The sequence below is a fragment of the Macrobrachium rosenbergii genome, chromosome 51, assembly GCF_040412425.1.
Source record: "Macrobrachium rosenbergii isolate ZJJX-2024 chromosome 51, ASM4041242v1, whole genome shotgun sequence".
Classification (NCBI taxonomy): Eukaryota; Metazoa; Arthropoda; class Malacostraca; order Decapoda; family Palaemonidae; genus Macrobrachium; species Macrobrachium rosenbergii.
The window spans coordinates 39,500,446-39,524,525 of record NC_089791.1 but is presented as its reverse complement, the minus strand read 5'-3'; the positions used below and the strand labels follow the sequence as shown (position 1 = coordinate 39,524,525).

At 36.0% G+C, this 24,080-nt stretch overlaps 1 pseudogene; it reads right to left on the bottom strand.

Moving 5' to 3' along the window:
* LOC136833031 (uncharacterized) lies at window positions 1-22,175 on the bottom strand (annotated as a pseudogene).
* Between the last annotated feature and the right edge of the window lie 1,905 nt (window positions 22,176-24,080).

The following is a 24,080-nucleotide window of genomic DNA, read 5'->3' as shown; positions in this document are numbered from 1 at the left end:
ATTACTTGGGGTAAATGCCATGTTAGGCTCACTGAGCTAACCTCATGGAATGTATAAGTGATGGTTCATCCATCAGGTCCTTCCAATAATAGTCAAAAACAGCTCTTTTGCCCTCAGCTTAAGTTGCCAAGCGCAACTGTGCTACCTGAACAAGAGAAAGAGGCAACAGAAACCCATAAGTGGCTATAGAACTGTCAGCTGCATCATGCAAGCTCGCCTTGTCGAAATTTTTGAAATACTGTCTACAAGTCTAATCAGCAAATTTAGCATTTCATGTGAAAGATTTATGGCCTTCCATAGAATAAATTTAGTTATATAAGCAATTAATAATCCCATGCAGTGCACAGCATTTCATAAACACTGATATCTTTATTACTGTAACTACAGGAGCTGTTATCATGAATAAGAATTTTAATTACAGTATATTGTTGTACTGTATTTAAAAACGATATTTGCCTTGTGAGTGCAATTGTTATTAACTGTTTTTTTGGTATGCAAACAAGTCAAATTTAAAGGCTTGGCAAGTTTTATTTTTAAAGGTGGTCCTAATGAGTTTGAAAACTTTTTTTCATGTGTCAACAGTATTCTACCTTTCAATCCATTCACTGCTGAACATGAAAAAGATAATAAGCTGTCATGTTTTGATATATCATGGCTCCAATGTGTAGTGTCTTGAATTGAAACCAATGCAAAAATTTGGCCTCACTTTTTCCTTGGCAAGGTGAAGAGGTAAAAAATCAATGTTTCAATTGATTTTGTTCTACGAGTGTTCAAAATACCTGTATGTGATCCAGAGTTTATTGATAATGAACTTGAATATATGAAGTTAGTCTTAAAATTGTGTTACTCTGAACATTTCATTAATAGAGCATTTAATGAAGTAAAATGGATTTTCTACATTAAACCCCTTAGTGATCTAATTGAAGATGACTTTAAAAATTGCCTAGCCTTCCCATTTAACCCTAGTTTGCATAACATTAAAAAACAGTCCGTAAGCACTGCACTGACAAGGTAAATATTGTTTTCAACTATAGCATAAAAACAAAATTTAAAACCTTATCGTTCATAGTTCATAGGAACAGTAACAAAGATATCGGTGTTTCTGAAATACCATGCACTGAAAGTGATAAGACATTCTATGGAAAAAGTTGTAGAGGATTACCCCATTAAAAATTAGTACCATAGAAGGAAATATACTGTAATTTGCACGCTGAAAATTATTCTCTTGTCAACTGAAGCTGGAGATGTAACCACCACATCAACTGGAATGATTAGAAAGTCAATTTTAATAGCAAAGACACAGGTATTAGGGGACTGGTAGAAGAAGCCATTATAAATAGCAGTCATTCTATGGAAGATAATAATTCTTTCACCGAGCAGGATAAATTTCCTAATGTCTCGATATGTAGACAGTGCAAAATACAGTAGTCAGTTTTTTAGCCACATCTGATGCCTCTCCTTTCACTCAGGTGGTACGGTTGCATTCAGCAACCCAAGTTACAAGCATCCAAACTGTTCTGGACAATTATAGGAGACCTGATAAATGAACCACCACTGAAATGTTCCATGAAATTAGCTGGTTTATCTCCAGGGAAGGAATGATGGAACTACCTGAATTGTCACAGTACCTATCTTCAAATAAGGATTTTTTTTTGTAAACAATTCCTCTTAAAATATTTTTGTAAAATTTTACTTCATTAGTAACTTTTAATTTTTACTTAGACTAAAAGGAGAACTGAGCAGGCTGGAATCTGGATTTTGTGTACCTGGATGAACACATTTTGTGTCCATAGTAACTTTTGTAAATATTGCACACATATAGGTTTGTATATAAGTATACACAAGCATGCATACAAGTACATAAAAATGGTCCCATGTGTCTTATCTTTACTTTTTTTTTTTAATCAAGTATTTATGATATGTAAAATTTGATATGAAAAAAGTTTTAATGCTGTATTAACTTCTTGTAAAACACACACTTGCAATCTCATATAAAATGCTCCAAAAGTTTTTATAGATGACTAGATTATGCTTTAAAATTTTATATATGAAAGCACCTATGGTATACTATTCATTTGTTCTTTTCTTGCAGTTCAGTCACACCAGAGTCCATGACATTTTCATCTACATGTGACATAGCATTTTCTTTGTTTGCAGAGGAAGCTGCCTGCTTCTCAATCCCTACCCTATCCTTATCCAATGTTTCTTTGCTCAACTGTGATGATATCTTGGTTAAGTCAGAAGTATAGGATGAGGCCTGTCCACTATTTAGAGCATCCCTTATTTGTTTTGAGATTGAATTTCTATAATTGTTACCATTAGCTTCACTTCTCATAACAGATACACCACTCAGAGGTGGTGATGAATCACGAGACCCAGGGGAAGGTTGATGAGGACGGGGAGAATGAGGAGGTTGATAAGGCAATGATGTAAAAGTTCGAGATTGGTGGTGAGACTGGTAAGGAGGCGACTGCCGTAAATGAGGCTGGTGTATTGTACGATTGGCTCTCAGAATTGACCTCTGGGGATGGCGCCCAGACGCAAGCTGTGGACTTGGTCTGCCTCCACCTGAACGACTACCCAGAGCATGACTCATTGTTAAATCTTCACCTCTGTCTAGACCAATACCACCAAGGAAGTCCCCATCACCACCCCATAAACCAGATGCACGGGCATCACTAACCTCTCGAAGAATGGCTTCCTGTTGGTCTTGAATCTGGAGCAACTCCTGAGTCAAAGAAACGCAAAAGGTAATAATGAAAATCAATGTGGAATAACAATCAAGCCCAATAAATTTTAAACAATAGGAGAAAATATTTTAGGCTTGGTGCTACTTATTGGAAATTACAATCTAAGCTCAAATATTTAATTTTATTTTAATTTTACCTTATAAACACTGTGCATAAAATACAATAAAACCTGAAATATACATTTTGATATTCCGAGCATTCAACATTTTGTACTGAATGAATTTCTAATTGAAACTGTTTCTTACAATCTAGCATCATATAAAAGATACTCAAGAGTCTTGAAGAAACAAGTATACTTTCAAAATTTGGATTTCACACATTTTTTTTAACAAAATTTTCTGCTGGTCTCAGTTCGTGGAAGGGGTGGAGAAAGCAATGGTTTGTATTTATGAAAAAGCCCTTGGGATGGGAGGTGGGCGAGTTCCTCTTGGAAACCACTTTTCCTCTTGAAAGTCACCTTTTTTCTCAAATAAATTATTACTGATTAGTTTAGTGAAACCACTACGTCTTATTTCTAGACTCTCATAGGATGGAAGAATGTATGGAATTTATGAGCACAACTGAAGCACAGAGACCCACTTTAATAAGCCTTTATTTTACTCACAGCTTTCATAAATCAATCATAAACCTTTCATCAGTCATTTATACAATTATATTTACAAAAAAAGTCAGTAAAAGGAGAATATACATGTTAAACAAAAAACTATAAATCAGAAAAAAATATTTTACTAAAAATCCTCATTGCTTTCAAAACTGATCCTACTTTCAGACATGGATTTTCTTACAAAGTGAGATCTCCAATGCTGTTCATTCTCATACGGCTAAACCAGATTTATTCTTAAATGGAAGGAAAACAGAGTAAGAAGAGAGCATGAAATGTAAAAGGCAGAAAGAAACCAGCTGGGGCTAAAATAATGCTGCAAAGAATGTCATTTACAGCGCGCCTCAAAGGGATCACTACACGTAGTTCATCCCTGCATACAGTCTTGAATAAAATGTGCACCATCTTGGTTTAAAGTTTATTGGTTACACTTTTATCAAACAAAAAGTAAATCACTTTTTGTATGATAAACAGCTGTACACTCTTATCAAGGCCTTCTAATGCAAATGCTTGTCCTACAACGAATTATTTGTAGGGAGTCACAGGAGTTAAATCTCTCCAACATATCACATAAAAGTCAAGAGCATCAAGAGAGTTTAACTGATAAAACAACTTAAATCATAAACTGGTCTTACAATGCTGCTAAAAATATGTTAACATCTACAGTAAGTTTATGGTCTTTAACAAAATGGCATTCAGAAATAACAAAGAAGCATAAACAGGTAATGGTTCAAAATCATAAAAATTTTGTCAAAATAAATATTCTATGTATTAATAAGAAAATTTTAAAATTCTCTGATGTGTATCCACAGAATCTGGCAAAAATGTAGGATACCTTCAGAAGCTCTGAAATTGGCCTAGTCTATAAGTCTGGTGCTGTTACTAAGTCTCTCAAACCTATAACCGGCAGCTCCCCAGATGAAGACAAACAATAAACCTATTTCATTCTGCATGTTACTGGGACCTATTAAAAGGTTCAAGAAAGGAAGACTCCTCTTCCAGAAATTTCATGCTACTCCTAGGAGGTGTGGCATCTTGCCCGAAGCCAAGGGCCAGTGTTGTACAAGGGTCAGTTTAAATGAATAACCTCTTAATAATGTCCTGAGGAAGCTCACAGGGGGTACAAGAGAATTAAACTGAAGAGGCTAGAGAAACTGGTGGCTGTAACAACAGGAGCAGTGGATGTCATGGGCAAAAGCATAAATGAGAAAACAGGTGGCAGGGATAGTAAACCTCCAGAAGAAAGACATCTACAATAAACAAAAGGCACAGGCATAGGGACTGAAGGGAATGATGTTGAGACAGCATGTGATAGCGAAAGAGGATGGGGTGAAACAGTAGGCAAAGGGCTGCAATATATGCGTCCATGGATGAATAAACAACAGCCAAGAGCTGATCCTAGAACACTCGGGCCATTTTATAAGACAAACAAAGAAAGAAGCATCCACTGATTGCAAGAATTCCAAAGAAAAGAAGGATGTGGGAGTGAAGGCAGACAGTGGGAATTACAAGTCCTGAGATCAAGGGGATAGGTAACAAAGAGACAGGGAAACCCTTCCTGGGAAACACAGGGCGAACACTCAATGAAGGAGACTGCCAAACACTAAGTTTTCTGCAAAGAACACTGTTTGCCCCTATATGAACAGCACATCAAATGAAGAGTTCTTATCTATGATGACATAAAGGAAATACAACATTTTTCTTATGAACCCCCATATAAGCATGCTGTGGCATGATAAAATATAAAAAAAATTATGCTTCCAAACAGAAATGAGCACATTACAAGAAATGGAGAAATTACAAGACAACACAAAATTACCTTACAGCAATTAATGTTACAGATTAAATCACATTAATAAAAGAGCATGGATAAAAGTTGTTGTGTACAGTAATATAAAAAAAGGAAGTCACTGAAATTCAAATATTACAAAATCACGTATAAATAAATGAACAAAACCAAAGATTTATAAATCAATAGAGTTCTAGAATGATCAATGAATGAAAATTCCTTGAGAATCACAAAATAAGATGCCTGCTTAGAAAGAGCACATGCAAGGTACTCACAGCAACAAAATGACAGCAAGAATACAACAGCCCAGAAGGCAAAAACAATCAAGATTTTATAGTAATATTCAGGCAACACTATGGAAAACACATGAGCATATAGCACTAACAATGAAGTCAATAGATGAGTGAAGACAAGTGGCAAACCACAAAAACAATAAAAAATGTTGCAATCCTGGGAAAGCATGCAGCACGTCTGTTCAAAGTGGAGACGCACAGAGGAGTGAAACTTGATACCTTTGAGTGTGCTGGAGCATGGTGTGACAGGTGCAGTGAGGTCCTTTACCTTTCAAGATCTATCAAAAGGATGTATCTTGGAAATATTTGCACAGAATAATGCTATTTATAATTACTGTGCAATATGACAGATTTTTAAGTAATTTGCATTTTCCCTAACATACAAACCTGAGGTCTTTACATAGGGGGATTTACTTTCAGTGCAAGCTGGAGCCGGCAGTTTAACTAAAAACAAGGTGGATACTGGTAGTTGGCTACCAATGGTAAGGGAGGAATCCCCGCCATCCAGTTGGTAAGCATTCACTTTTTACAAGAACAAATCAGTCAATTTTGTAAATTAAACATTGTAAATACAAAAGGTACTGCAAAACATGCTAATGCTTATATGTCCACGACTATAGTACGTACTTTAATTACTATTGAGTCCTCAAACCCATCCACTTTCCCTAACAAAAAAGCACGGGACTGGAGTGAACATTTATCTTGCACAGACCTGGCGTGTAATGAGATGGCCAAATCAGGCTGTTGCCATATCTATGCGAGTGTGATGTAGAGCCTAGGTAATTGTTGTAGGACAGGAGATAGAGCCCTCCTATCATGAATCCTTTATACTATTCTATCACTGTGCCAACAAGCACTATTCTGGCCGAGACCAACTATAAGAGATCTCTTTGTAATTGGTTGGTCTGTCTTATGAAGCCCTGGGGGGACCATGAAAGTGTGACCCCTTTGAAGACGAAAAGTGGCTACTAAATAGTTATAGGTTTTTCCTACATCAAAACCTGTTTTATATGATTACATAAATAACTACCACTATCATATCAGCTACTTTACTGTAGACATCAGGATATATAATTTACCTTCAGAATACATAAAGTAGTAGTTTTGATAGTTATAGTAGTTATAAAGTTTACTTTTCATATGTACATACACAGCATACAAGCCAAAATGATAGAATAGAAATAAAAGACTTTGGATATTAGAAAACTTAATCAAGAGCTTAGCTTATTGGAATTTTACTTATGGAAGAACCTTCTTAAATTTCATCATATGTATTTACCGGTATGTTTCTTAAGCAACCATATTGGAAATTTATTATCAATCAGTTTACTATATTAACAAAAAGTTGATGATTAAAGAAAAAGTCTTCATCAACCATACAGATATTCACAATTTTGGTAAAAAAAACATATGACTCCATAAGTTATATTATGTTGTTTCTTAGAGTAAAAAGCAAGAAGTTCTGTAGTATTTAAAAATTAAAGATCTTTTTCATAAACATGAGAAAATAATTATATATAATTTCAATATCACCATCTAAGGGTCATTACTGTATTAGCAAAGGAAACTTCAAATGCTTTGGGATCTATTGAATTAACTTCAAATAGTATATATATATAGTATAAATATTATTCACCAAATTAGATCATCTTTATACCCAAATGTACTTTTATATCTAAATCTTCCTTCTAAGAATTAATATGCAGACAATGAGATTCACAAAATGTACATATAAGTTGGCATTGTTAGGGGTATAATAGTACCCATAGGGATAACTATTATTGTCTATATTCTTTTATCAAATTTAATATAGGAATTATCAATACAAAATTTTGTCATAACAATGACAATTTTATATACTGTATATATTCAAAATCTCTAGATAACATTATCATTACGGTTAAAAACCTTTCTGTTTCACACTAAAATAAAAAAAGATATAAATCACTAATAATTATTCAATGGTCATAGACATATGATGATACAGGTTAAGGAAATAAATAACAGGGAAAAATTTTGTCTACACAAGTAAAACTGAGAAGCAAATATAATTTGTGAATATATTAGCAATAAATAATTATTAGCAATGAAAACCCTTTTGGTTCCCTCTTCTAATTATGAAGTAAACACTCCTGATAACCAAATTTTAAGTTAAAGACATGTCTGAATTATATCTGCATCAGCAAATGAGGGTATATGGAAAACGGCATGTGTAATATGAATCTACATATACACAAGAAACAAGTCTACTTACAGAAGTGAGAGTGGTGATCACATTCCCTTGCTGGTGAAGTTGCTGTTGGAGACGTTCTCTGGTTACACGTTCTTCCTGAAGCTGCTGCCACAACTCTCGACATGTATTAACAACCATCTATGTAACAACAAGACAGAAATTACATCTTTGGGTCCAATGAATACTTACTTTCTTACTTAATACTGAAAAATTACAGCCCTGATATACTTACACAAGAACCTTTAGAGAAAAATCTCTTTATACAATTTTATTGATTCCTATAAATGCAAAACTGGAGGAAAGAATTAAATTTCAAGTTAATGAAAACTGCCAGGCAAGCACAACCAATGATTAAAGAGTAAATGTTGCTTCAGCCAATCTATGGTGGATGTGGGACACTATGATAACGTTGCATATTTTGGGATTTCTATTTATTTTCCCATAAAGTGCAAAATCTTGGTCTGGTTAAGCAACAAACCATACATACTTTTGCAGTTATCTATGAACACAATACCCAAACAGAAATTATAGGTATACAATTACAGCCAATTTCAAAGGTTAAAATATCTGGGCAAACATATTACTAAATAGATGGAGTATGAATAAAAATATCATTATAGTTGCTTTCATTTCATCTGTCCACCCACAGTTGAAGATGTGGCACATGCATAAAGATAGCATGTGATTGGCTGACATTCAATGTTTCTGATATCACTGGCCTTTTGTGATAAATATTAAACTGTTTCTTTAATAACATATTTGAAAGTTTATATATACAAAGAACCCTCGCCCCTTATATAAATCATATACTGTACATGCCAATTTGTATCAATAATATACCAATACAAGTACACGGAAGACGGCTTGTATTAAACAATCTACTCAGACCAAACATAAGAGAACAAAGAGCTTTCAGTTATTGTGATTTATCTCATTAGTATAGCCCAGGCTACATTTATACCTAGGTTCACAAACTATTCAAATCACAAGATTTTCTTATCACTGAAGCTTGTTCTATTTTGATACCAAAATTTTATCTGTCCATAAACTGAAAAATACCCTTTAATATTGTTTACTGCTAGACCAAAAAGCATGGACCAATGAAGCTAGGCCTATGCTGCTGATTTGCCTGATATCTCATTTAACTGGCCTCTTTTAAGCACACATTCATTACATTTCAGTCAAATTATTTTTTTTATTATAAGCTTTATTTATTCATTCTATTTTTTTATTGTAAGCTTTATTTATTCATTCTATCTAAGTATTGTTCCAAAGCTCAACAATGAAAAAAAAAAAAATTATTGTCCAGGCTAGCCTTTTATGTCATATGTATGTCATCAACACTCTAAGGACGATGGGAACTCAATGGAATTTCAAACTTTTGTTCTACAAGTTATTTGGCTAAATAGTCCCCGAAAGTACCCAGTCACTGAGTTATTATAATGATTGGGATACTGAAGAAAAAATTATATAAATATCCAGAGTATTCTCAAAAGAAAACCACAATACCGCTGCAACCATGCCATGTATTAACTCAAACTTTCCTCCTTTCAGCCAGTACAATAGTGACAACAATATTTCATGCTAATTCGAACATTAACCTACTCGTATAATATACAAAAGAAATTACCCTTTATTCACACTCGCATAGCCAGATGTCTTTATATTTACCAAAAATTAGTGATTTAAAGCCCATCCTTTGTTTGCGTTTGACCTGAATAGACCTTTTGTTATAAGCTCATCATTCTATGCTCTATTGTTATATCACAGATATAAAAAGCATGTTTATGATCTAAATAAGGTGTGTGGGTTCTATATATATATACACTGTATAAGCATTCACAGAAAGCCTATGATATCAGAAATATTGACTTCAGCCAATCATGAGCTAGTTATGCACATTGCCATTGCCACATCTACCTACTATGTTGGTGAGAGGACAAATGGAATGAAATAGACTATAGTGATAGCAACTCCGAAAAGGGTAATACAGTAATGTGTTTACAAGACTGATTACTTTCATTTGCATAAAATAACAACAATGAGTAAGCCACTGATCCAAAATGAGGAATATTAATCCTAAAGGTATATGTTAAAAAACTGATACTTATGAAATATATAATGACAAAAATCTTCTTTATATATAGTATTTAATCTGAAGAAAGAACATGTGTCTTCCATGTGACCTGAGAAATATATTAACAATTCACTAAGATGCCCAACCAAGATATACATGCACAATGGGTTTTTAGGGGTTATCTGTAGAAGGGGGTCTAAATTATTTGGAAATGGCCAAAAATATTGAAACACTTCAGAAAACATAACTTGATATCATCAATAATTTTATAAAAAGTACCTCTGTAAGCAATCTACAGTTTTGACTGAAACCCCTATGTTTAGTGAAACTAAATTTTCAAGGTCCCAGTTCAGTCCCATACCAGGAAACACTGCTCCTAGTTAGCCTTCACTGCAATAATCTAAGGCTGTGCATGGTATGTCATGCACTGAGTCACAAGATGTATAAAATTTACCAATAACAAGGTTGCAGTTAAATTGGATTGCCCAGTTATAATAGTTCTTTAATATTAAGCAATAGTATTGTTTTCACATTTGATCCACTGAATTCCAATGCTTTCTATCAGCTGTTTCAGACTTACATCTGCAACATGGAGCAGCTACTGACAACTTGAAGAAATGCTTAGTTGCACCTCATTTTCAATGCTCAATATAGCACTTTCTGCAAACAGTAATGAGTTCATTAAATATTGGAAGCACACTACAGTACTATAGTGGAATGTGCACATTCTGCAAAGTGGGAAAGTGTATTACACAAAAGTCTTCTTCCACATGTCAGCCAAGGAATTTTGGTGATGCCATAATAAATCTTGTAAAAAAAATTATCTCTCATACATGAATCATTCTGTGCAGGCTCTTGTTACTTACAGAGATCAATTATTTCTTTTATCTATTGCTGGCTACAATGGTACAAACAAACAAATTACAACTGAATTAAACTTGGATCTAATCATAGACTGTTGAATAGAGTAATTTCTGTCTCAGGGGGTGGGGGTAGGGGTTTGCCCCCTCCAGCCATGTCAGTAAGGTTAGGTTCTTTATCAGGTGGATGCCGTGGCCAGGCCACATGTTTGGCTGCCCATAGATTAGTTGACTTACGTTGAATAGTTTTCAACTGTTGCTCTGAATTGCTCACCTGTCATTTCAACTGTTCCCTTCAATTTTTTTTCACATCTCACAAAATGTGCATTTATTAGGTATTTCAACAATTAAAAAAAAAAAAAATTGAACCCCTTGATCTATAGAGGCTCCACTCTTTTATATAGAGAAGTTTTTTATTTGTTAAGAAAGAATGTATAGTAAAAAATTATGATAGTGCACTCCATCATGAGTTAAAAAAAAAATGAACTTACTGTGATTGTATGATCTAGGCTCGTCCTTGTAGCAGCACTATCTGCAGATAGTCTTCTGGCTGGTTTCTGTGGATGTTTAGGCGTTGTTTGTGTTGAGCTTTTGTCAGCAGAATCTCCAGGTGGTCCTAATCCAGGTTTATCTTCTTTAACAGTTTTTGCAGGAACTGGGCTTGGAGCTGTTTTAGTGGTTTTGTGACTTTCAGCAGTCTTCACCAAATCTTTTGGCTGTGGTGTTGTTCTACCCGACATGCCTTCCTGCTTAATACTTTCAGTGGTACTTGCATCCTGCTGGCCATCTATAAACAAATTTAAAAAAGACATTATTCCCATAACTGCTTTCTGTTTGTGATCTTAATGAACAATCTCACTTGTTTCACCTCAGTCCAACTGTTTGTCCAATATGAGAAAATCACAAACAGTACGTATCTCACTTACATGACTCTCAAGTCTCTGTGCTCATGAATTACAACACAAACTTCTGTACAAGAATTTTATATATATGCAATTACATAAGTATTTGAGGACTTGGAAATACCAAAAGGGTCATGTGACAGTAATTATTGTTTACCACTGTAAAGATGAAAACAAAATCATCAAAGGGGGCGCCTGGGAGCTAATGTACAGTATATAGAAAACCTGATACTTAGAGAAGAATCAGAGAAAGAGATCTTAGAAATGTTTATAAGATTGTTGAGTGGAATGTATAACAGGACTGGGATTCAAAATAAGCAAAATGAAGATGGTGAAATCAAAAGAAACCAAAAGCTTTGTCTGAAAAGTGACTATAGCCGATTCACTTAAGGTAGATTCTTGAGCCTATGAGACGTTTGTTTGGCGGCCTCTGATTGGCTGGTACTGGGAGGTATGCAGCTCGCTCACTGTTACATTTTAATGTCTGTAGCTCAGAAAACTTGAAATATTTCTATATTTCTTCATTTATCTCACGTTTTACACAAGATAGGAAAGTTTTGGTCATACCATAGGATTCGGTGTAATTATTGTACAACTAAACCGTGATTTCCTGAAATCAGTAAGATAAAACAAAGGAATTACAATGAGTAAAAGTGAAGAGAGAAGCATTTCATTCTTTATACCTGTTTTTACATATCGTCAAATTTTGCATCATTAAATGCGATCAAGATAAAAATAAAACTTGTGTTTTTCATACAATAAATTCACCCTGAATATGCTGGTGCTTTCAGATTTTAGATGCGTGTGATATGTGAAGAGAAAATGAAAATATGTCATATTGCTGTTGCATCCGTAGTTGACTCAGTTTGAATAGTGCGAGGCGGTGGCTGCAGACTGCTAGATCTTTGAGGCACCGTTGACAGTTGCCAATTAGTGATATGAGAGAAGTTTGCAGTTTCGACAATATTTACGTATTATTATGTCATTAAATTTCCTGTAAATAAATGTATAGAATTCCCATTATGACTGTTGAACACTCACTCCAATATCATATATGTCCGTGTGTCTGAACATATCTGAGTAAGTGTAATTCCCGTAAATGTTCCCCACACCCCTGCATCACTATATAGAGCATGTAGGATAATGAGATGAATCAGAAGACTTTTTATAGCTTTATATATTTAAACAAAAGAATGGAAATTCATACTGATGTATTATGTCATAAAACAAAAATAAAATCATATACAGTAGGCTTACATTGACAGTGTCATTATGCTATCTATATGAACAAAAAGAAAAGAAAATCTTACATATTTTGTTACGTCATTACCATTATTTAAAAAAAAATTTAATGGAAAATCATACATATAGTCATGTCATTACCTATTGAAACAAAAAGAACGAAAAATTAAACACATGCAGCCATTTGATTTTTCATTTTTTCCTTATCAGATATGTCCATAGTCCAATCATACGGACATATGATATTGGATAGTGTTCGACATTCAGAATGGGAATTCTATGCATTTATTTACAGAAAATGTATAATGACATAATAATGCGGTAAATATTGTTGAAACTGCAAACTTCTCATATCGCTAATTGGCAACTGTCAACGGCACCTGGACGCGCTCGCTGAGAAGACCAACGACGGCCAAGGTGTCGCAGTCTGCAGACCACCGTCTCTCGGCACTATTCAAACTGAGTCAACTACGGATGCAACATAATCGACATATTCTTCATTTTCTCTTCACATATCACACGCATCTAAAATCTGAAAGCACCAGCGTACTCAGGTGAATTTTATTGAAAGGAAAACACAAGCTTTGTTTTATCTTGATCGCATGAATGATGCAAAATCGATATGTAAAAACAGGTATAAAGAATGAAATGCTTCTTCACTTTTACTCGTAATTCCTTTGTGTTTTATCTTTACTGATTTCAGGAAAACACGGTTTAGTTGTACAATTAATACCGAATCCATGGTATGACTAAAACTTTCCTATCTTGTGCAAAACGTGAGATAAATGAAGAAATATAAACATATTTAAAGTTTTGGGCCACAGACAATAAATGAAACAGTGAGCGAGCTGCTACATTTCCCATTCACCAGCCAATCAGAAAGGCCATAAACAAACGTCTCATAGGCCCAAGAATCTACCTTAAGTGAATCGGCTATAGGAGGATGATGCAGATGTGTGGGTTACACTGAAACTATGTACTGTACCAAATATAAGAGAAGAGCTACACGAGACGATAAAAATGATAAAATTTACATTGAATAAGGGCTTTCCATAGTCTGACATGTGTAAGGGAGGCTAATGGTGAAAAGACTAAGGAGGAGAATTACAAAATGGTTGAGGGGTAGACTCTGGAAAAGGTTAAAAATTTTTGTTACCTTGGCAACACATGGGATTATGAGGCTACTGTCTGGACAAGTGGAAAGTTTACTGGATCACAGGTAAACAAGAGGATTCCGTTAGCTGTGTAAAAGTTTTTGATATGTACACAGAAAAAAATTAAAGAAAATAATGAATGATGTCTCTTCCATGGTTACCTTGAATTTTTACTTTTACCTTAGAATGACTGTATATAATTCAAGTTACCAGTGGACAGTTAATTTAATTTCCAAGGAATTAATAATTCTCCAATTATTTGCCATACCATACATTAAAAAACTTCAGATTTATTATACTAACTGTAGCTATAATCTTTTCATGTTACAAAATTGCAACTTTATCCATATACCATATTACAGGATAAAGAGGCTCACTTTAAAATACAGTATTCCTTTGTATAATAGCCCTCCACAAAATACTGTACACGCCAAGCAAATTGAAAATTATGTTATACAATTATTTTTATTCATAATGTCCATTGAAAAAGGTAACCTCATACAGTACTCAAAAACTAAATTAACTCATGGTAGTTAATCTATTCACTAATCACTAACCTGGATTTTGGTGCTGCCGTGAAGATTCCTGATCATGCTCAATTTGTTCACCTTGTCTGATCTTCTGAGAGCCAGCAGCATAGCATTTGACTGGGCCAGAACAGAATCAACACTCTATGGAAGAAAATTTATATGGCTGTATAAAAATGAATTCTTGAAAAAATAAAAATCTAACATATATGCAAATCTCTTATTTTCCTACAAACACTTGATAAAAATAAAATAAGGCGTGCTCTGATCATGAGGAGAGTATTTCAGATAAAGCCTAACGATTTTCAGTGTCTTTAGCAATCTATCAGCACAGATTGCTTGATTCCTATGTATTTTTGAGTAAAATATGAATCCCACATGAGAATCCCAGTGTTGAGTATATCTATCTTGAATTGGGTTATTTCCTGCCTCAGGAACATGGAAACCAATAGTACTGTACTTGGATCTGTACATGACAATCTTAGGTATTAAGTTGCTCAGAAATGCCAGGAAGAGCCATTTCTGAGGAACTTTTTGGTTTCACAAGTGATTTGGACATGACCACCTTTACCTCATTCTACCTGAGGGATATTGCCCACAAGTCTTTAAGTGCTTTCTTCTTCGAGCAAAATGCATCTCACTTAAGGTATGTGGAGGGCATAAGGCTGGAGGATAAATGGCTGAGTGACTGGCTTTCTCTCTTCCTTCTTCCTTCCCTTGTTAGGCAGCAGCTAGGCTGACTATTTTTCTGGACTGGGCCCAGATGCAGGTAAGCTACATATTTGAATATCCTCATAAGGGGGTAATGGGTGGTAAAGTTATCACCTGAAACCATCATTTTATATAAGTAACTTACCAAGTAATTACTTAGCTAACGATTATGCTTGCACTGCATTCCTAAATTAAAAATTCGCAGCAACACGTCAGTTGCAGAGTGGGGGGTGACAGGCCCCGCCCACTGCAACGGGGAACGCAGTAGCGACTCATAGCCAACAGCTTCATTGTATTTTATGCCATGCTACTGACATGTCGGTCTCTGCAGTCCTGCCTGTTTTGCCAGTTATTTCATGTTTGCTGAAAGTCGGTGGAGTATTTCGCTTTCTTGTAGCTGTTTTGAAGTCAGAGCAGTTGCTACCTCTCTCACCTTCAAGCACAATTTATCCTTCTCGTCCATTCTTTAGTCAAGCTTTTGTAGATGCAAATCAATCTTCGCATCTTATTACATTATTTGAAAGAAGTGGAAAGTGTTTGAAAATTGCGGTACAGTAAACCCCCCGTATTCGCGTTCTCATGATTTGCGGACTCACACATTCGCGGGTTTCTCTGTGGAATATATCTAGCCATTATTTGTGGAAAATTCGCCCATTCGCGGTATTTCTCACTGAAAAATATTCGCTAATTACTGTATTTTCATATAATTTTCAGGAATAAATGCACTTTTTGTGATAACACTATTAAAATACTCAGGTATATGCGTTTTTACAGGGTTGTTCTGTGTTTAAACTATCAAAATGGGCAGTTCTAAGTGTTTTTAGGGGGTTTTAAGTATTCGTAGTTTTAGCTATTTGCGAGAAGTGTGGGACATCCCCGAATACGGGGTTCACTGTACAGTACTCTGTGAGCTCTTGCCCAAACTGCATGGCAGTCTTCTTCCAGATGAGTCTTAAGTCCATTTGACTGTACTATTACAAAGCCAGGAAGAAAGGAATTCCTGGACACCTTCTTCTTTGTGCATGACAGTACTGACAACAGATTCTGACTATCCAGCCTATAAAGATCATGTCCATCTTAGTGGTACCACATACCTTAGACTCAGTACAAAAACAACCCATCCTAGTCTACACTTATAAAAGCCAAAAGGAAGGGAAAGGAAAATCTCTTCAAATATCTTATTAGGTACAGACAAGCTGAGTTTTTCACCACAGCTCAGGAACAAAAAAGAATGAGAGTGATTCTCATTTTTGACTCACTAAAAATAGGAAAGGTCAATGAACTCGCCAACATACTTTGCCAGGCTAATCTAGCAAAGGCACAGTCTTGAGTGTAATATCTTGGTCCAAGACATCCCCAAGGGCATGTGTGGTACCTCAGTTAGGCTGCAAAGGATGAGTCATGTCCCACTCCAGAGGCAAATCTCCATGGAGAGCTGAGTGGGGAGGGCTGGCAGGCCTTTTTTGACTGTTATTGGCCTAAAAACACCACAGTACAGCATTTACCATGTCATCACACGTCACTTTGTTTGTCGCTTTTAAATGGCATAGAGATAAGCCAGCACTACAACAACATATGGTAGATGTTGTGTGGGTGGGCTACATTGTGTTGTTTGTAAGCTTTTTGGGCACTGTTGGCGCCCAAAAAAGCCATATATCGATAAAGATATACTTCATAATAACATCATATGAGTTTCCTTCTCTCACTGGCTGCCTTTAAAGATACCAATGCACTTTGGCAAAGCTTGCTTTACTCCTTTGTCCAGCTGCATATCATTTCTCAGTAATAGTGTGTTAAATGGTTTCTTTGTGATCCTGTGTTGTAATGTTTCAAAACTTTTGTTGCTTCTGTGGCTGTACCTGCAAGGGTGTTTTACTACTACTGTGTGTGTGTGTGGCGCTGTGTCTACTGAGTATGGCCCCATCACCTCCTATGAGGACAGGAAGGTGCTAAGACTTCTGAAGTAGCTGGAATTTGTGGACAGCTGGTCAACGACACATCATGGAAGGGTAAACTTTAGCACAGTCTGCCTTGCAGGATATTAAGATTGCAAGAACAAGGTGAAGAAGTACACAATGGACTTTGGGTGGGAAGAAGACATCAAAGAGTGAGGCCTGTGAGGTGAGAGCCACGTCCTGCCCTGAGGAAACTGAAAAGTTTACCTTGATCTGCTTTTGTCAGTAGAGGCCAGCTGGGGTTCATGTATGTGGTACTGAATTGAAAACTACTGCTACAAGGTTTATAGATCTGCATGGGATTGCAGATTTAAGGCATCTGAGGGTTGGCTGTTTTGATTCAAAATTGGGATTTCACACAAAGACTGGTGAATACTTAGATGCTTCTGAGGAGGAACCACATGAATTTCAACCCAGACGTTGATAGGCTTAATGAAAAGGAAGAATCATCAGGTATTACCATTCTAAACACAACCATAAAAAGAATGTTATAAACAAGCCAATGGTCATTGTCAACAACTCAAAAGAAGAAGCATCAAAGAAAACAGCTTTAATGATAGCCATGGTGGAGAGCACACTGAGTTACATCTATACAGTATACTGGTTGAAGAAATAGAGACATTGCACATCTGTCAAGTAGTTCCTGACACCCTTGCACTAGCTGCTGCAAAATTCAAAATCCTTGTTACCAAGTTTTTAACAACTGGACCAGCCATCACCCAAGATATCAATATACAAGACAAAGGTTTGAATCCTCGTAGGAACAACAAAGTCAATGCAGGTAAATGTCAGCAGAAGAGGAAAAAATGAGCAAAAGAGCATAATCATACTGAGTGAGTTATAGTAATACATAATTAATTAATCACATCCAAGTACTATACTGTACAGCATTACATACTTGTTGTCGTGCTGCTTGAAGTCTGGCAGCTAGAGCTGGTGGTAAATTTGGATTATGAGATCCTGAAGTCTACTTTGCTCAAGTTGAGCCCGGCTAATACTAAGTTGGAGGACTGACGGAAGCCAGTTTTGTGCCAGCTCAGCAGGTGTTAATCTCATGGATGCTAAATCATTTTTTGTATCCTGTAAAAAACAATCAAGGATTCTTTATAGGCCACATGATGTACACTGCCTTGGCTGTTTTCATGCCGATCTTGAGGCATCGTTAAATTGAATGCACACTTTCTTTTACAAGTGAAAAACTACTATAAACATATATCAAAATTTTTCAGGTAACCAATCAAGCTTGAAATATGAAATACATCAGTAACATCCCAAACAGGCCTATTTGATAAATATTTATGATGAGACTGAGCTCCCAGAATGATACATTCTTCTTGGAGACTGGGAATGGCCTCAGCACCTTCCCTAAGACCAAGTCCTTCACTACCCCATCCAGGCGTCCCCGACTCCATGGCCGATCCTGATCCGCCGCTCACCTACGGATACTCAATAAAATCAGCTTCTTGCTTTTTTGGTACAGTACTCTCCATGGGGTTGATAGAAACAAACTGGATTTTACAAAATTCTTTGCCAACACAGTCATCACTGAAAAGTACATAATGTAATAAAACTTAAAAACAAATTAAACATTTCAACATAACAGGTATGTTTGCTGTGTTTTCACATTGTAATTTTGCCTATAATCAGTTGCAAATGAATATGATGAAAATAAAAAGTAAATTAGGAACTGGCTGAAGGTTCACCCATCGACAGGAACTGTACATAAACAAGACTAAGCTAACATATATAATGTAGGAGTAAATCTATACTTTAACTTAGTACAATTGTCCCATGCATGATAATTGGTGGGATCAAAAGACAAGAACACCACTGTACAACTGTGGTTTATTTTACATACAATGATGTATTATAAACATAATGATCATTATGCGCTTGAGTAGAAATCCTTATTTGTTTGGCCAAGTGGCCTCTGACTAAGCACTACACTCCAGTAACAGTAAAAACAAAGGGAGGTGAAAAAAAAAGTTAAGCAAATTACAGTAACCAGTTAATTTTCAGTTTAAAATTTATTAGTGTTGTAACATGCTGATTTTCAATAATAAACATTAAGCATAGCAGTAACACTAATTTTCAGGGGTGGTTGGACTAGGGATGATAATGTAAAGGTAGCACACTGAATTCTGTGTTCACAAAGAATCATTTCAACAACATAACCCCTTCATATCAAATTGTTTAAAGATACTAGGTAAATTTTAACATTTGGGAATTGTAACCTGGTGTATTCTAGTGAAAACCCATAATGAATGTTTGACATTTACTGACATAATCAAACAGAAATTAATTTTATATCAAAAAGAAAATTATAATGTATTTTCAGTTTTTGAGGACGTGCATGACATTTAGTAGCATATACCAACTGATTAGAAAATCATCATATACTAAAATATTAGACCAATTAGTTGTACACTTGAAGATGTCAAGAGTTGCCCTGCTTACAGTTTATCATGACATGTAACACAAATCAATTTTTTCAACACTACGCCAACACATTTAATGCATACTGCTGTCTGTACAGTACATTTTGCATGTTCCTGTAGTCTTATTGCCTTTGAATCTTCTTCACTGGACATGTTTTCTGTTTCTTAGTTTGTTCTGTGACTTCAGCTGATGGTTCCATATCCCCATTCACATCTTTCATTATCAGTATTTCTGAATGACTGAGAATTCCATTACTGTACTAGCTGTAAAAATGCAATCATGGGGAAATGATGTTTCTTCCAGTGACTTCAATGTAAAGGATTTGGGCATTGATACCTGCTGAATCGTCAATGCAAAACACTTGCTAGGCCATTGCTGTGACCCTGCCTTTGTGTTTTATAAGTGAGTCCTTTGATCCAGGACATCAACTCTGTACTTAGTAGAATTGTGGAAGCTTACAGTCTCTGGCAACATTTTGCCCTGTTCTCCCCACTGACAACAGAGTTATAGACTGAGCTCAAGATGGGTGCATTCTTTGAAGGTGGTCATGTTGGTCTATCTAGTTGCTTGAAACACTGGGTATTAGCCTCATTGAATGCATCTTCATTATCCAACTATGAAGATGTTTCTTTGCTGAAAAAACTAAATTATAACTTTCATTATGACTGTCACAGATTCAGATTGTCCTCTGAAGCAGTAGATGATATACTCCTCAAAATCTCAGCAATTTCTTCACAAGAGACTGCATGAGATAACATGCTGACAGTGTAAATGTTGCTACTCAACTGACTGATTGGCACCAATGCAGCTTGCTGCTTTCCAAGACCTGTTTAGACATTTTACAACCTGCTGTATGTCTTAGGAGAAAGGAACTAGATATGTGATGGAATAGGGGTCAAAATGACCCCTTTGTCATTTTAGGTATTACATACTATTACTGAAAAAGTGTAAATGTACAATATTACAAAAATTAAGATGACTCAATGAGATAGGAAAAGTCAAGACACTGCACACCAAAACGATGGATTAAAGTAGAACACACCCATGAAATTTGAATTGGGGTCAAACTGACCTCAGTCTTTCTGACAATCTTTGAGAGGGTAATGGTTTTTGTAAAGAAAAAAATACTCAAATTAGTTTTTCCTATAGAGAAGGCAACAATAAAGATGACATTCAAAAATTTAAGTGGAAGAAACAGTGGACAACAAGTGAAATCAGTGCCTTATAAAAGAAGGAATAACAAAAGAAAGTAAAAACACGACAATATGTTTCAATTTATGCAGCTTTGCACCTAATTCTATCACGTAGTTTGCATGCAACTGTTTATGTCTAGTGAGCCCTCAGGAACCAGGAAAGAACAGCTATGATCCTGATGGTGAATGTTATTGTTACAGCTATTGCTTCCTCTAAGAATCCCTTTTCATTTTAATACCTCTTATGTTCACATGTTCTTTGTTAGTTAGGAATTAGTAATTCTTTGTTAGTTATGAATTAGTAATTCCAAGACCAGTTTTGGATTGTACAGTATTTGAAATTAGCATGAACAGGTAAGCAGCTCAATAATGTTATGTCTAGATTAGTGTAACTAACCTTGACAGAGCTTATGCATTTTTCATTTTATTCATGTCTCGATTAATTGCAGACTTAGTGATCTGTTTTATATATTCATACATTAATATTGTATTTATTGCTGCAATCAGGATTTTTTCTGGCTTAAATTATTCGGTCGTCTTGGAAACAAACGTATTATAATTGGTTTAGGGATCTAGTTTAGCAGTTTGAGACATTTTTAAAGTTATTAATCAGGCATTTCTTTGACAATTAATTTTCATAACAGTTCAATGGCACTGCTAATAGTGCCATAACTTTGAGAGAGACCTTTATTTATTATGAAGAACCTGTAGGGGTCATATTTATAGCCCACATGTGACTTGCATCAAGACTTGTCCTAGACCCACTGGCAACAATACAATCATAGAAATTATTACTGTATATATAGTATCTTGAAACTATTATAATGCAGCTCTATCTCCCTCTTTGAGGCATACAAATTCAGTTTCCGGGGCCTCTAAGGCTTCCAAAATGGGGAGGTTGAAAAGCCCTGAAGAGTCTTCCCCATGATTTTTTTTGGGGGGGAGGGGGTTGGAGGATCATCATTCTTTCCTATGAATGCTGAGCTACATACGGAACCAATCACTGGCACCAGAATACGTGCTCCTCCAGATGCTGTCACTTCGTAAGATTCTGCTGTTTTGGTGATAACTATCTCTATGTCAACCATTAGTATGCAAAGTGGTAAACCTGGCGCTACTGCTTTTTCAGCTCATGTTTTGTCAGGAAGCATGTGCACTGCTCTCTTCTAGTTAGGGTGCTTCTTCAGTTGCTAAGAAATGTCATAAGGATCATAGTATTTAAAGTCCATAAATGCTACTCTTTTGCTAGATCCCCTGGCAGGAGCCTTAGCCAGGGGTGTTTCCATAGCTGCACTTAGACCCAAAACAGTTTTGACTTGAGTATAGGTGCTCAGGAATGTTTCCTGAGGTTAACAATCAACACTACTAAGGCTAGGAGACACACAATTTCTCCAGGACAAGCATTTGTCTGATTACCTTAATGATGGCCTCTTTTCTTGCTAACAGCATCCTGAATAAGAGGGATGCCAATTTGACGGATCTATCCAATTTGCTCTAGTCCTCTTGACTTCAAGAGGCTTAACACAGCTAATCTGGACCAAAGCCTTTTCCCTTACTCAGCTGGTTAGGGAGATTAAACAAAGGTCAGATGCCATTGTTACCTGAGCTGCCATGAATTTATCTGGCAGCTCAAATCCCTCTTACTCTCACCAGTCTCCTAGAACCAGAAACTGTACAGACTTTTTAAGGTCCCCCTTCATCCTATTATTCCAGGAGCAGGCAACTGTACAAGTCTTCTGCCATCCCTGCCAGGAGGTGTCATACTATAATCCTTCCCAATCCATGACCCCAAGAACTCTATGCTTGCCATTTAATTAAGGCAGAAGTAGTAGAAGACCTCTCCACAAACCCCCCTAAGGTCATCCTAACATGATGAAGCTCTTGACCACCTATGTTCAGATCTGCTTTCAATGGCAGCATGTTTCCATAAATACTGGAACTGGCTTAATGGTGGAGCAGGCTTATGGGTGATTTAAATCTTGAAACAACATTAATGATTCCTTGTTCTTTGGAGAAACTCTTCACTCATGTCAAACTTATCTAATTTGTGCTGTAGGCACGGAATGCACAGAGAAATTTCTTGCTCTGGACAATATCTTAAGATAAATGATGGTGAAAGGAACTAGAGTATATAAGCGGTTAAGATTGATGCTAGTGAAAGGAGCTATATAGGTGGTAAGTGATGATCTAAGGAGCCTTTACAACTAAGTGTTCATTGTTTTTAAAGCTTCAGGAGGATGGAGGTCTGCCATCCCCTTCAGTCCCCTGAATTACTTCTTATACTTAGTGCCTTTCTGAATGGATACACTAGCATTAATGCATTACTCTAGTTGAAACAGTAGCAACATTAAGTATCCCTGGACTTGAAATAATTAAAGTGGTCAGAGATGGAAGAGGCAGTTTAGGTGGAAGTAATGACAGAAACTTAACAATTATAAAATGTGGATGGTGCTGTTATAATTAATAAAGTGCCACAAGATTTACAAAGCTTGCTTAACAGAGGGCATCACACACCTACAGAGATGGGGTTTAAAATAAACCTAATAAAAACAGAAGTATTCCTGAGAGAGCTTGCACAATGGGATGAAACAACATCAGATGGAGAATGGATTATACTGAGGTTAATCTTTCCAAAACTTAGTAAGAATTTAGTAAAGGACTTCTACCTCTCACTATCCCTAACCTAAAGGGTCAGTTGCCCTCGCGTGTCTTCTACAACTATTTCTCTTGAAAGCTTCTTCCTCCACTAAACTCTTCTTCTCCTGATATGTAAGAATAACCAATGGTCAGAGCATTAACTTCAATATTATTATTTTATGAAAAACCAACAATAAAGCAACTCTTTATCCATCTGGAAGTGCCACAATTCCTTCCACTGAAAAATGCATCACAGAACTTAACTGGATTACTGTGATTAAGATGAGAAGACCAAATATGTGCCTCTTAGCTATATCTCATAACCTTATGGTTAGGAACTTGCTTAGTACAATTCTCTGGGGGATACAGGGAATACTTCCTTACCAGTTAGGCCCCAGAGTTCAAAGTTGGGTTGAGATGAATATCTGTATTTCACTACAATGATATTTGGCACTCTAAGCCCCTCCACAGGCCAAATAATGACCTGGCACCTCAATAGACACCCCTGGGCCAGGTAAGGATCTGGGACCCTAAGTTAGGTCTGGTAAGGAAAAAGGTTAGGTTGCATACATGCTATGGGCATTACGACATCTTTGTCCTTAGTGATGTTTTGTGATTGACACTGATTATAAACATGAACACAGTATTTTCCAGATTGCTTACTTTGTGGTTTGTGCACTGGTGACCATTCCTACTGGTGCAGTTTACTTGTTCCTG